The sequence below is a fragment of the Podarcis vaucheri genome (assembly GCF_965113315.1).
Source record: "Podarcis vaucheri genome assembly, chromosome: 1".
NCBI lineage: Eukaryota > Metazoa > Chordata > Lepidosauria > Squamata > Lacertidae > Podarcis > Podarcis vaucheri.
This window is the reverse complement of record NC_138759.1, coordinates 126438480-126451645: the sequence shown is the minus strand read 5'-3', so window position 1 is coordinate 126451645 and position 13166 is coordinate 126438480. Positions and strand designations below refer to the sequence as shown.

General features: G+C 43.0%; 1 long non-coding RNA gene across 4 annotated transcripts in view; it reads right to left on the bottom strand.

Moving 5' to 3' along the window:
- LOC309525398 overlaps positions 1–3638 on the bottom strand; it is a 31642-nt gene extending 28004 nt beyond the window's left edge. For all 4 annotated transcript variants that reach the window (XR_014216222.1, XR_014216223.1, XR_014216224.1 and 1 more), the window contains exons 1-2: positions 3508–3638; positions 3004–3054 (exon numbers count right to left, since the gene is read on the bottom strand). This is a non-coding gene — a long non-coding RNA (uncharacterized lncRNA). The remainder of the gene's footprint in view (positions 1–3003; positions 3055–3507) is intronic.
- Between the last annotated feature and the right edge of the window lie 9528 nt (positions 3639–13166).

Sequence of the window (13166 nt, the reverse complement as noted above, 5' to 3'; positions counted from 1 at the left end):
GATTTAAAAAATAAATAGTTGGAGACACAAGCCAGATGAATATATTCTTCTTGCCACCGATTAGGCTATTCCTTTTAAAAGTCACGGTATTCCAATTATAACCCAATTTATATTCCAGTTTATTCAAGTTGTGCCCCCAAGAAATTCACTCTCCACCAGCAAACACAAAAAAAGAAAATTAATTCAAAATTTGAGGTTCCAGATCTTCTGCCACCAATTAGGCTAATCCTTTTTGATCCTTTATAATCAAATTATAATCCAGTTTATAAACCACTTTTTCTTTTTTCCAATTTAATTTTATAATCCACTTTAATGCTGGAAAATTTAAAAAGTTTTATAAATTTTTCATAATTATATTGATGAATTTAAAATAGTCTCCAAATAAGTGGTATCCAAATAACAAAGAAAAAAAGAAAAAAAATATGATCCTTCTTGAAGTTAGGCCTCACATATGTTTAAATAAAGAACCATCCAAACAAATAATTCACCAAAATCCGTTGCTGAGGAGAAAGGGAAGAACCAAAAACATCCAGCCCCCACTAGAGGGACAAAAACAACAAATCGGCAAAGTCAAGGAGAACAAAGAAGAGCAAGCGGAAAAAAACAAATTGTAATTTTCCTTCTGTCCACAAGGGGCCCAAACTCCAAAAAGTTAAGAGAGCGATCTCAAAGTCAAACTTTATTTAGGGATTTCATAATAATAATAATAATAATAATAATAATAATAATAATAATAATAATAAATTTGTAATCCAAATTATAGGTGACCAGTAGATATGTAACTCAAAAGATGTATGCAGAAAAAAAACCCAATTAAAAAGAAAAAAATCCTTCCGTAGTTACTAAAAGGCAAACAATGGAGTCAGAAGCTCTTCTTCCGTTGCGCAGTTTTTTTAAAAAAGTGAAGCTGGGATCGTTTTCTCTGTCTTTTCCCCTCACAGTTACAAAGAGGACCTTCGAAGTTCCAAATTTAAACCCTCTGCTCCCCCTTTTAACTTGGTTTCTTCTTAAGATACTTTATGTCTTCTAAAAAGTTAGTTTTTAGAGAGTCAAAAGGGGGAAAAGAAACAATAGCCGCTAGCGGTAACTCATTTGTCTTTTCTCCGGCTTTGCTTATATAATGCGTTCAAACTGATTGCAGATGACAGCTGATCTCGTATTTATGTATTTCTCATCCGGCTCCTTCCTGATGTTAAAAGCCACTTCTTTATAAGCAGTTTAGGTCCGAATTTCTTATGATCGAGAATTAAGTGCTCCCCCTGCAAGCTCGGGGCTTCGTTTCCCAGAGGTAGCTATGGCTTCCCTTCAGCCCGCTCTCCCTCCCCGCCGCACTCTTCGCTCCCTTTGGGAGTTACCTGGCAGCCGGGTGGTCTGCGTTTCGGCTTCTGCGGGAACCTGAGTGTCTGGACACCCTCCAGACACTACTTCTGGGAGCCACTGTGCCCTGTGACACCCCTAAATCCTCTGAAAAACCCGGGATTCTCCGCTTGGAAAAATCCCCGCTTGCGATAGGGTCGCTCTCAACCGGAAGTCCGTCAACACAGGCTGGTTTTTTTAGAGGCATCTTCATTTGGTGACTGTTGCCAGGCAACTGTCCATTTATCTAAGAATATGCAAGGCTGGTCCCTTCTAGTGCAACATTCTCACTATCTTCTATTGTATTTGCTTGTCCACTGAGGTACTGGCATATGAAGTTCAGAATGGCTTAGGACCCAAGTACTTACAGGAGTAGCTCCCTCAAAACCATCAAATTCATGTTTTGAGATCGACAGGGGCACCCCTGTTTGTGATCCTGTCCATGGACATGACTTGTGAGGTGGTGACTGAAGAGAGGGCTTTATCTGTTGTGGTGTCCCTATTATGGAATGTCCTCCCCATGGAAGTACAGTTGTCCTCATACTTTTAATTTTTAGTTGTCAGCTGAATGCATACTTGCTTACCCAGATTTTTGGGAGATAAATCTGACTAGAATCTAGCAATGTTAGCCCTGTTGTCCTACGCTGTTATTTTTAGGGGAACACACTGATAACTGGATTTGCTTTGGATCAGTATTATTAGAAAGCATCTACTCTATGTTTTTCTAATTTGACTGGTTATTTATGTCAGAATCAGATCAGTTAAATTTAAATCACTGGTTTCCCACATTAACTATAAAGGAAAATCCAAAAACAGCTGTAACTCCCCACTCCTTTTCACAGAAGTGGATGAAGTTTTCGGCAAAGGAGCCTCTCCAGAGTGTATTAAGCTTGCCAAATTTTTCATCCTGGGATTTTCATGCAGATAAACCCCAAAGTTTTATTGAAAATGAAAAGCCTCCAGGCACTGCTAAGCTCATTATTCCTGCCAGCAAAAAGTCCTGGGCAAGAATTTTTGCTTATGCAAAATTCACTCAGAAATGTGGGAGGGGGGACACCAGAATATCAGACAGGTAGAAAGGCTGGGGTTGTTCCATCTGGCAAGCTGAAATTCTTTTGCAGATGGGACGTTTGTCAAAGTGCAACATTGAATTCTTCCCTCCAAATTCTTCCCTTTTGGCCAGAATGAATGAAATTTGTAGACATGGTTGGGGCTTCTGTGGAGATGAAGCTGCCAGCTTTCAAAACAATAGGTGCTGTGGTTCTTTCACAGGGGACACTACTATTTTGGGATGGGTAGAACAGAAACCACTTGACCTCTCGCAGTGTTTCATGGGCAATCAGTCTGAAAGCTGGTGACACTGAGGAATATGCCTATAGGTAAATGGATAATAACAGACTGCCAATGATCAACACAGCTGAGAACTTATTTAAGGGTCAAGCAGACTTAGCTAATTGGGGGAAAAGTGCCAGACCTAGAGGGGAGAGGGAACCAAACTTTAATAAAAACTATAATACTGGATGGCAAGAATTCAATGCAATGAAATTAGAGGTACTAAAAAACTGAAGCCAGGTAGATGAAACTTTGAGCAAGCAAAGGAAAACTGGGAGAAAACAACTGGAAAAGCATAAAAAGCAACACACGCACACGGTGGTTGAGGGTGGGAGATGACAGGCTGTAAGAGAGATTTGCAGAAACCTAAGGAAAAAATAAGAGAGAAAAACAGAATGGTTTGGGGAGTGGGGGACAGAAAGAGTTTAGAATAAACAAGGAACAAATAAATAAATTAATTAGTCATAACCAGTCTAAAGCAATCTGAGATGGGAGGGAGGCAGCAGAATGAAAGGAAACTGATTGAAGTATCAGTTTTTAATTGTATATTAGAAAGCAGAAAGTGATTGGAAAGGATGCTAATTCCCAGGAGTGAAAAAGAAACATCATTTGAACGGAACATCCCTCCCACAAATCACTGTGATTAGAAAACAATTCCCTATGATTAAAGCCTAAGCCTGCCTCTCCTAATAAAATATCCCAGTCTAGAGTTGCCATACACCCAGAATTGGGTAAAACTAACCCCCCCCAAAAAAAACACTCAACAACTTTTCTGACGGCAACCCTACCCCAATCCCCACCTCTCCACTCCTTACTCACTTGAGGTCAGACTGTTTCCCTCGTTAGCTTGGTTTCCTTTTTAAAAAATGAAAAAGGCAAAATGCAGTTCTTCCCCCCAACGCCACGCCTGAGTCCACAGAAGAACTTGTAACACAGCCTGCTCCTCAAAGTGTTTGTGATGCGGTCATGAAACTGACCACTGCAGCATCATCATGCGATTCAGCCAGAGAAAACAGTAACACTGGTGTTTGCCTGAATCTGTACTCAACAGAATCTATGCTTAGCTGTCAGGATTGCTGTCGGCAGCTCCCGGCTGGTTGCCCAGGAAAGTATAAAGACAAGGAAAAGTTTCTCACGGTCCTTTTTTATTTCAAACTTTACAGAGAGAGGCTATAGAACCCAACCTCTTGGATAATGGCCTTGTCACAAGTGAATCTCCATCCCCGTCTCTCCCACTTCCTCATTCGTCATCATCATCACCTCCTCTATGGGTGACGCTAAGTGCCCTCTGTCTTTGAGCTCTTTGCTCTCCTACTTCTAAGGCCTGCTGGGCTCTGGAATATGGAGGGTCTGGGATGCTTTCTAGGGACAACATGTCAGCCAGCTGCTGCTCCAGCTCTGCCTGTTCCTCTTCTCCCATTATTTCCCAACTTTCCCTGATTTTACAATCATTTTGACATTTCAAAACCTGACTTCCTTTCCCCTCTTTCTGCGGTTCTTTAAATTTATTTTTACAATCTTCTGCATATCCTAACATACTTTGCTCATTTATTCATCTTCTTTGAATACCCGTTCTTGTGAAACTGCAGGTTATTATAATAATCCTGCCAATGTTTTTTATCTGTTTACAATTTATCTGTAAACGGCGTTTCCGTGTGCGGCTCTGGCTCGCCAGAGCAGCGATGTCACGCTGGCCACGTGACCCGGAAGTGTCTCCGGACAGCGCTGGCCCCCGGCCTCTGAGTGAGATGGGCGCACAACCCCAGAGTCTGTCAAGACTGGCCCGTACGGGCAGGGGTACCTTTACCTTTAATTTATCTGTAAATAGTCAACAAACCATTTACCATATTTTTCGCTCTATAGGATGCACCGGCCCATAGGACGCACCGGACCATAGGAGGGGGAGAACAGGGAAATTTGATTTTTTTGATTTTGATTCTCCCCTTCTAAAACAAGGTGCGTTCAAGGTGCATTCACCCAAAGCCTCCAGAGTGCAGCGAGAGTTTCCTCTGTGTTCTGGGGGCTTCAGGCGGCTACCATCCCCAAGCTAGAACAGCGAGACCATCTCGCTGTTCTTGCTTCGGGGACAGCCTTTGTAGCCTCCGCAGGGCAGCGGGGTGAAGGCACCCCGCTGCCCTGCAGAGGCTTTCCGCGCAGCCATCCCCTAGCTAGAAGAGTGAGATGGAGCACTCTGTCTTGCTGTTCTGGCTTGGGAACAGCCTTGCTAGCCTCTGCAGGGCAGCGGGGTGAAGGCACCCCGCTGCCCTGCAAAGGCTTTGTGTGCAGCCATCCCCAAGCTAGAAGAGTGAGATGGAGTGCTCCGCAGCACTCCGTCCCCCTGTTCTGGCTTTGGGCTTAGCCGTGCAGCCTGCATCCGCTCTATAGGACGCACACACATTTCCCCTTAATTTTGGGAGGGTAAAAAGTGCGTCCTATAGAGCAGTGTTCCCCAACCTTGGGCCTCCAGCTGTTTTTGGACTACAATTCCCATCATCCTTGAACACTGGTCTTGCTAGCGAGGGATGATGGGAGTTGTAGTCCAAAAACAGCTGGAGGCCCAAGGTTGGGGAACACTGCTATAGAGCGAAAAATATGGTACATTTTTTATAAAAGGTTTCTTATCTTGATTTCTCATTCTTCCGCTAAGTTTCACAATTTCTGCATATTCCATAATTTTTTGTATCCCTTTGCTGGAACTTCATCTTCTTTGTAGAATGTGTATTCTTCTTTACTCTTTCTCTTCCTTTTAAATATTTGAAAATATTCAGCATGCCTTCCCTTCAGTCTCCTTGAGCCTAGCTTGCCCGAGTTGCTCCCACATTCCTTCAAATCTTGCTCAAATCTTCCCTTCACCCTTGCTGAAAATCTGAGAGATTCCTTTAGAATTGTTCCAAAATAATTGGTATGGGGCTGCCATGATAGAAATGAATGGAGTCATTGCCATGAATGAATATACTGGACAAAGTTAATATCTACTTGTTGAATTTCTTGATAAATCAGACTCCCGGGTTATGTTAAAACACTGCAAAGTCTTTACAAGTCCAACTAAACATACTTAGGTCATTTTTATAAACCTTATTCCAAGAGGTAGTACACTTGAAAAAAATACATTCCCTTTTAAAACCACGCTACTGTCATATTATTTTATTTCGATCAATGATTTTACATTTCTGAATGCAGGAATATTTAAGCCTTTGCCTTCCCAACCTTCTAATTCTGAGGCAGAAATCATTTATAACAGGTTCTGTCCTTTGTGTCTTTTCAGTGTTACTGGATTCTCATCTTTCTGGTCTGAGCTCCTAATGTAATATATTCAAAACTTTAGTTCTGCTTCACTTTCCATATTAGGGCGATGGGTAGTGGAGGTGCATGCAGCATTTAGAGGGACGTCAAAAACCTTTTATTATTTAAAGTCAAAGACTTCTTATTTAAAGAGCAGGGTTTTATTCAAAAAAGTAAAGAAATTTGATATTCTGATATGGCAATTTTTTTATGGAACAGAGAAAATAGCTTGCATTCATGTTGATGCGTGTTCTTCCTTCTTATAAAATTAGGCTAATTAACACTTCCTACTTACAGTGGTACCTCGGGTTAAGTACTTAATTCGTTCCGGAGATCCGTACTTAACCTGAAACTGTTCTTAACCTGAAGCACCACTTTAGTTAATGGGGCCTCCTGCTGCTGCCGCGCTGCCTGAGCACCATTTCTGTTCTCATCCTGAAGCAAAGTTCTTAACCTGAAGCACTATTTCTGGGTTAGCAGAGTCTGTGGATGGATATGGATATGTCCATATCCATCCACAGATGGATATGTCTCCCAGTGAACAAAAGCCACCAAGTAGTTTACATAAAAAAAAGAAGATATTAATCAGAAATACAGATAAATTCAAACAGGTTTGTAAACCTATTAGTGTAAACTCACCAGCAGGAAAAGCGGCTTTTGTTCTATAGCTCAGTTTTATGCTTGCTAGAAAGAGTGGTCTAATTACCAACTTGGATGCGTGAAGCAAGAGGTCAATGGTAATCTAATGGAAACAGTGTCTCATGTAGGAAATGTACTTGTACTTCTCTGAGGATGGTTCCTCACTGGGAATGTTTTTTGCAAGGGGGAGGTGTTAGTTTGGGTCTGCAAAAAAAGAGATATTGATTGACTCTGGAGCTATTCTAGGATATGCTTGCAAACAATTAACAAAAGACTCTCTTGTATAGATCCCACCTGTCAATTACTCCGGCTGCCCTTTTTACAGACAAGAGGGATTTTCTCCCCCTCTGTTTATTTTTTACAGACCCACTGACCTGTAAACCTGACATTTACTGTTACGCACTTGTGCACATTTCAGCTGCTCTCGGATTCATGCTTCGGACTGGAGGGGCAAAGGTCCAAACAAATGGCTTTGACACCTTCACAAACAAACAAGTCGAGGAGAGTAAATGCTAGGATGATTACGGATGCCATTGCTTGTGCATTTAAATAATATATGGCGTTCAGGACGATTTGAGGTCGGCGAGGCAGATGATGAAACTCCAACCTTGAATCTTACATTTCAGAACTTCTGCATAGAATCGCTCACCCACTCTTTCATACAAAGTCCCGGAAAAATTTAGGATTTGCTTGAGCAGGTATGTTTACCTCACTGTGGAGCTGCCTCCATATTTCTCGCAGGTTTTGTTTCTGTCTCCACTGTTCCTGTCACTGAACACCTGGAGGATGTGTGAGCTGTGCCAACTGGACATCATCCAAGCTCATTTGAGAAGGACTCTCCTCCCTGGAAGAGAGGGCAGTGGTTGTGGGCGGGAGCCCGAGCTCCGCCCCTAGCAGGGGGCATTAGCCCCCTGCCTCCACCTCACCTGGCTGGCGCCCACGCCCCTTGGCAGGCACCCAACCAGGTGCCTCAGAGGGGGCGTGTTCAGCAGCCTTTTGCTGCGGCGCCAGCCTCTCCCTGGCCTCATTCTTCGCCGTCGTCTCGTCGCAAGTCACCCACCCTCCACTCCCTTTGAGTCAGAGCTTAGGTCATTGGCCTTACTATGGACCTTAGTTTGGTCGCCCTGGTTGTCCAGGGGGCCTGGTAGGAGTTTTTCCATTTGGCATTAGGCTTTTTGGTTTTTTCGCCTACCTCGTAGCAATCGTCACAACTTTTGTGGTATTGGTGGGTAGGTTAGGCATTGGAATAATGTGTTGTGGTGTGTCGAAGGGCTAGGTGTGGCCATCGCCTATGCCTTCAATTTTTGGGTATTCCGTTAAAGGAATCTGGCGGTCGTGTATTCCGTCCGATGCCTGCGTGGCGGGAGGCCATAGCACGACCCTCGGTGACATCAGGGGGGAGTCTATAGTTGGATTAGCATCAACAGGCTCCACCTACTGGTGAATAAACCCACTTGTTTTAGAGATCCAGTGCCTAAGCCAATACCTTTTCACTGCTGTAATCAATAAAGTTGTGGCCTTACCTTGCCCATTAACCTTACATCACGTGTCCTTGTGTATTCATTTCACATTGCGGGGGTCGGGTCCTCGAACCACAATATTCCATCACAATTCTGCTAAAGACAGTTGCTTCAAACTGCTAAGGCAGGCAAGGAATAAGAGCTGTGGTATCAGGAGGTCCCCCGCCCCTTTCCCTCACCACATTGTACTTTTCAAGAGAAATACATCTTACAAGAGAATGAAATGTAGAACAGGCCCTCAAGTACTCGAAGAACCAAGAAAACTATTTAAATAAAAATCTGAAAAAGAATGGGAAGAGCTTATGGGAATGAACATCTCTATCTTCTGTTTGTGTAAATTTCACATGTGCTTTTTCATAAGTCCTTCCATCCCATTTTCACATCAATTTACTTTTTAAAAAAATCCTCATAGAATCCTTATTAAAAATCATATTGAAATGATATTTATGTGCTGAAATGTGTATTTTTATTTCAGTGTATACATTTCTAAATGCATTTTATCCTAAAGTATACTCTTTTAAAAATGCATTTGGATACTTTTTTTTTTTGAGCCGGGACCTCTATAAGAAATTTCAGACCGGGAGGTGTGAATCAGATCTGCTCACGAAATTCTCCAACATCCCTGCTGCCTTAAACCAAGTTGCCAAACAACTGATCCATTGAGTCTAGCCCAGACTGGAAGTTGCTCTCCAATGTACCAGTCTTGCTACCTGAAATCCTTTGACTTGGAGGTGGCATAGACAGCAAGCATCTGGAACTATATGGAAGCAAATGTTTCTCATCATGTAGTTGATGTGATGAAAGGTAAATTCAGTGCTTCGACAATGGCCTTAGAAGTGATCAAATGGAAAGGTAACATGCTCTAATCTGAGGCACATGATGCAGTTATCAGCTTATGGAATATCAAGTATGATGCTAAGTCCTAAGAAATGAGTGGATACAATCTTTTTAACATGGACAACCTTTCTCAGCCTCAGGACCACATGCTTTCAAGCTCAATATTCTGGGGGGGGGGCAAAAGGTGAGGCAGAAAAATGGCTGTGACTCTCATTTTGTATAGTAGGGTAAGGTAAAGGTAAAGGTAAGTCCAGTCAAAGGTGACAATGGGATTGCGGTGCTCATCTCGCTTTCAGGCTGAGGGAGCCGGCGTTCGTCCACCGACAGCTTTCCGGGTCATGTGGCCAGCATGACTAAACCGCTTCTCGTGCAACAGAACACCGTGACAGAAACCAGAGCACACGGAAATGCCATTTACATTCCCGCCACAGTGGTACCTATTTATCTACTTACATTTGTGTGCTTTCAAACTGCTAGGTTGGCAGGAGCTGGGACAGAGCAATGGGAGCTCACCCCGTCGTGGGGATTCAAACTGCCGAACTTCTGATTGACAAGTCCAAGAGACTCAGTGGTTTAGACCACAGCGCCACCTGCATACGGTTTGGTACTACATTCTAGCCACATGAAGGCCAGAGGTTTCTGCACCACCCTTACGTGCATCTCTTAATCCTCCATCCAGTAAGCAAGAGGCATTATCAGAGATTAATGACACGTTTCAGGCAGGCAAAAGTGCTCAAGAAAGGTGTGCAGCAGGGCAAACAAGAGGTATGGCCTAGCAAGGGGGTATGGCTGTGGGATAATCCCAAAAGTAAAATAGAGAGGCCTAGGGGGTCTGCATTCATACCAGGGGGTAAGGTTCCTCACCCCATTTTAAAATCTACCTTAACAACATGGGACATACTATCCATATCCTAATGTGGTGTAGTGGTTAAGAGCAGTAGACTCGTAATCTGGGTAACCGGGTTCACGTCTCCTCTCCTCCACATGCAGCTGCTGGGTGACCTTGGGCCAGTCACACTTCTCTGAAGTCTCTCAGCCCCACTCACCTCACAGAGTGTTTGTTGTGGGGGAGGAAGGGAAAGGAGATTGTTAGCTGCTTTGAGACTCCTTCAGGTAGTGATAAAGTGGGATATCAAATCCAAACTCTTCTTCTCTTCTTGTTGTTGAAACATTATGCATGCAACAAATATCAGTCTGATGAGCAGAAAACATCACTGTGACTAATACACTGGGGAAAATTCAGGAGAGTGGGGAAATTGAAGGGAGTCCTGTGAAGAATTCAGCACCAGGTAGTTTCAGAGTTCAACAAGGCCCGTGTTAGCCAGATATTTCAGTTGCTTATGCAGTCAGTAGGAACCAGACATCTACCGTTATTTCACCTTTAAAGTGCTAGTTGTTGTTGTTTAGTCGTTTAGTCGTTTCTGACTCTTCATGACCCCATGGACCAGAGCACGCCAGGCACTCCTGTCTTCCACTGCCTCCCACAGTTTGGTCAAACTCATGTTGGTAGCTTCGAGAACACTGTCCAACCATCTCGTCCTCTGTCGTCCCCTTCTCCTTGTGCCCTCCATCTTTACCAACACCGTTGTCTTTTCCAGGGAGTCTTCTGATAGGAAGTGGGTTACTTCTCTGAGTTTTTGAAAGACTGTAAGCCTCCAGCTTTTTCTGCATGGTCTGGCATACTTCACATAAGAGTCCTCTCTTCTAGGTCAGTTCCTATGGGGAGAGCCTGTATTCCTATTAGAAAGCAGAAAAGGTAACCGAAATAAACAAGGGACTGTTGCCCTTTGGATGTTGTTAGCCTCTAGCGTCTCGTCAACCCCAATCAGCATTACCAATGGTCATGAATCATAGAATCAGGGAAGAAATGGAACACGGCAAATATTAAAGGTGTTGGTTATCAAAGGTTTAGGAAGCAGTTCTTAGATGCTTAGATGGAACTCCACATATGCTGGGATTAGCTTGGCATTATTATACAAGCTTTAATAATGTACCGCACCCTTAAAAAACCCCCACCTACTTGCTTAATAACTCATTTACAGATACTTAAAATTAAACATTGCGTCTTTCTGAAGCTGCTCCCTGCTTGTATCCTAGTAGCAAATCTGGTTAACAAACCTTTTTTTTTTAAAAAAAGAGCAATTTGAAAATAAGCCCATCTTATTTCTTTTATTATCCATGAGCTGTTCAGTCAGGAATTGTCTGTAATAATTAGCATGAGAATATCTCCTTGATGACATTCAAACGACATAAAAGAGGCCCGTGCTTCTTCGATCAAAGAGCATATTTATGAACTGAAACTCCAAAAGGCTGAAGTTCTGATCGTATTATTTTAATGATAATTTCTCCATATGATTTGAGAATTTGTTAAGCTTAACTTCTAGAAACTCTAATAGCAAAGCTCTTCATTAGGCTTCTGCCACTTTCCAGACTGGCACATACACAAAAGGAAATCTGGTAAAAACAAATATATAGGGGGAAAATTGCTATTCAGATGTGAAAGTGGATAATGCTGAACGCTGTACAGAAATATGAATAAATTTATCTTTTGATCTCCTTCTAACAGTTCCATGAATGGTGAATAGGAAAAATCCCATTCTGGAATCGGAAGCCATTATATCAATTGAATTTCTCATTTATTTAGTGGCTATGGTGGCCTCTTGCAAATAACAGTGGGAATATATAATGCATTATTTTCATTGCTTCCTTGGTCGTAAGGCCCTGCAGATTTATTGGGGCAATTAATGCGGTCCTTTTTTATTCCTTTAGAATGAATCTTGATTTTGCTACCCGGAAGTAAGGAATTGCAAACACAATGATGGGATGCACACATTTGCATCCCCTTCACATCCCTGCTGTGAGTGCTGAAGACCCTTTCCACCTGGCCTAGGGGGCAGAGACCACCAGACCCGCCCTGCTCTGTTTAGAGGCTCCTGGGAGGCCGGAGAGACATTGCCCTGGTGTGAGTGGTGAAGAGCCCAGACTCACTGGAACAAACTCTGGGCTTGGGGCAACTGTCTAAAATGCTTTAAATGTTTTAAAATGTTTTAAAATAGTTTTTAATCTGCAGCATTTTAAATTTTGTTTTGTTTTTGCTGTGTTGGGGGGTGGGATAAATGTTTAGTTGGGGTTGGGGATTACTTTAATTTTAGTATAACTGTAAAATGTGTTGCTTATTGTTAGTTTCTACTGTTTTATTAGGGTGGCGCTGTGGGTTAAACCACAGAGCCTAGGATCAGAAGGTCGGCGGTTCAAATCCGCGCAACGGGGTGAGCTCCCATTGCTCGGTCCCTGCTCCTGCCAACCTAGCAGTTCGAAAGCACGTCAAAGTGCAAGTAGGGAAGGTAAACAGCATTTCCGTGCACTGCTCTGGTTCACCAGAAGTGGCTTAGTCATGCTGGCCACTTGACCCTGAAGCGGTACGCCGTCTCCCTTGGCCAGTAAAGCAAGGTGAGCGCCGCAACCCCAGAGTCGGTCACGACTGGCCCTAATGGACAGGGGTCCATTTACCTTTACTGTTTTATTGGTTTATTGTACAATCTGCATAACATATCCTATTCTGGAATGGAGAGGGTCAGGGCTGCCTGTGGGGGGGCCCCAGCGAACAGACAAACTGGGACAGGTTCATGGGGGAGGGGCTGCACAGGAACACCTGATCTCAGTGATCACGGGTAGGAGGAGGAGTTATGCTAGGACCAGACCATGTCATTCCCATGTCATTATTGTGTACTCCATCTGGTACACAGGCTGAGGCCCTACCTGCCTGTGGACTGTCTCACCAGAATGGTGCATGCTCTGGTTATCTCCTGCTTGGACTACTACAATACGATCTATGTGGGGCTACCTTTGTTTTGTTTTTTTATAAAATTTTTATTGGTTTTACAAAAGTTTTTATAACAAACAAACATAAAAAAAACAGACAAACAAACAAATATAATTTCATAATGTCCTTTCATAAACTTCTTTCCTCGGACTTCCCCATACCTCCCCTTTCTGCATCCTCATGTCCAAATTTTTATAGCAACTTGTAAATGTTTTTTCCCGTCCTAATTCATCATAGTCCTTTCTTAGTCTAATCTTATATTACTGCAACCTTACTGTGGGGCTACCTTTGAAGGTGACCTGGAAACTACAACTGATCCAGAATGTGGCAGCTAGACTGGTGACTGGGAGTGGCCGCCAAGACCATATAACACCGGT